This window comes from Symsagittifera roscoffensis, unplaced genomic scaffold (assembly GCF_963678635.1).
Source record: "Symsagittifera roscoffensis unplaced genomic scaffold, txSymRosc1.1 SCAFFOLD_136, whole genome shotgun sequence".
In the NCBI taxonomy this organism is placed as follows: domain Eukaryota; kingdom Metazoa; phylum Xenacoelomorpha; order Acoela; family Convolutidae; genus Symsagittifera; species Symsagittifera roscoffensis.
The window spans coordinates 72,715-74,979 of record NW_026970916.1 but is presented as its reverse complement, the minus strand read 5'-3'; positions in this window follow the sequence as shown (position 1 = coordinate 74,979).

The window sequence follows — 2,265 nt, the reverse complement described above, 5'->3', positions numbered from 1 at the left end:
ACTAGTTTTGGGTACACTCTCTCCTTCACATGACCAGGTGGTGTCGTCAGTTGCCTAAATATCTTCACGTGTTGTCCAATCGGCGCTCTCGCCGTCAGGAATCTTCCTGGTCTTTCTTCACGATTCCTCTCATCATGGTTCAATCTCACATCTTGCAACGGTCTTGCATTCACAGGTCTCCTTGTGTTGTTGGAGGGCAGTCCCTCCAAATCGGCAAATCTCAAGGCCGTCTTGGAGCTGAAATTTATGCTAGCGGCTATCAACCAGTCTACGCCGGTTATTGAGTATAATCTGCTGACAGATAGCGTCGCTCCATTCAGCATCCTCCTTGCATCTTCAATGAAGCTTACTCTCTGTAGGTCCAGCTTCATCAGTTCGTCTTTGTATATATGCCAGGGAGACGGTATGGATCGAGACCACAACAACGAACCTCTGATCGGTCTCTCCTCTCGGCTGGTACTCGTCGTCTCCGATCTAGTGTCCGATCTAGATGTGCCTGCTACTTCTTCGATTGGTTGGTTGACAGGTCCTATCCTTCTCCTAGGATGAATTGTCCTCCTCATCGGTGCTTCTCCCAACCGATCCTGCACGTCTGTTCTTCGACCTGGTTCACTGGAGCTTTGTTGCCGGTAATTTGTGACGGCTGGGACCGTACCCAAGCGTGTCTCCAGGCTAGGAGGCACAAAGGTGGTAATCACCGCATCACTCACCGTTCCCTCTTCCTTCAGCACTCCTGTGTCAAAGAGTTCTGCCTCCAGCTCCTCCAACCGTTCTTGGAAGACTCGATTCAACCAAGCTTGTCCTTCGATACTGTCGAAGTGGATGCCATCCGTGGTCAGTCTGGCCTGATCCATGGCTCTCAACTCATGCTCAATGTCCATGAGGATCATCCTTCCGGCATTTCGATTTGCTAGGTTCCTCAAGATGTTGTTCCATCTCATGACTCCCTCGTTGTGCCTCCTTCCTGATGCTGTCAGGCTTCTCGTATTCATTGGCACAGTGCAAACGGTCAGTACCGCGCAACTGAACTTTTGCCAGAGGGTAGTGAACAAACAAACCATCATTGACTCCCACAGTGCTTCCTGCTCGTCTGATCCTCTGGAGATATCATTCGTCCCAACTAAGATCATCACATTGGGAATCTTCCCTGGATTCATCACTTCCACCATCCGATATAATTGGGCAATCGTCGCGCCTCCAAAGGCCATCACCGTGGTGACCCACGAGGTCCTCAAATTCGATAGCACTCTGACTAAACTGTCTCCCAATATCAGGTGAGATGTCCCGAGTGGTGGTTGCTGCAGGTTCACAGCAGGGCTCCAGGTAGCTCGATTGAAGCAGGCCCTCGGATCTGTCTCCGGAACTCCCGTGAAATTATACTTCAATTGATTATTCTTCTGCACGTCTATTACACGAGACACTTTCTTCGCTGGCATCTTTCGTACTTTCCTTTCTGGGATTCTCGAGCTCCCCATGAGTGGTGTCACGTTACTTATCCCTTGTCTGATCACGGTCTGGGAGAGTTGTACTCCGCCCGTATCGTCAATCGTTCCATAGGGTGCAGTCACCCCGGAACCTGGCGCATTCTTGTTAGCGACCAGTCGTCCAGCTGTCTCTATCAGTTTCCTCACTGTCTGTTCTACGACGGGGTCACCCAAGGTGTCACTAGGATCCGGGATCGTTACTCGGTTCGTCTCTGCTGGAAGCCGTGTCTCCGTTGTTTGACTCATTTCTCGAGGTGTCAAGAGCTCCATTGGGGACTGTCCACGAGGAATATCCCTTGCAGGTATCACTTTCTCCATGGCCGTTGTCAACGCCACCTGTTCCGATCGCTCTTTGTATTCCTGCCTTAAGCATTCGATCTCTTGACCCTGCTTTTTGTTGCAGTCTTCAAACAACTTTCTCCACATGTCCCGGTCTTCCTCCATCGCCAGCATGGTCTTCGTCATATCGTCTAACTCCTTCTTCGTACTTCTCAGTTGATCGTTCATCTCGTCCAGATCTTGTATGGTTTGGTTCGTCTGAACCTTCTGCGTTACTTTCGCCCTTTTTGGTGGCGCAGCTGCTCTCAGTGGTGAACCAGACGAGGTCGCCTCGCTGTTCATCTCCCGATGCATTCTCGTCAGCCCAGGTTTAGGCTTAGAGGGCATCGGCATCTCACCTGGTTGGTAAGTCCTAGAACTTCCCAACCCAGGCTCATTCGCCAAGTCACTCCCTGAGAGAGCCCCGTTTCTCCACCTCATCACTCTCAAGTTCGGGCGGTCT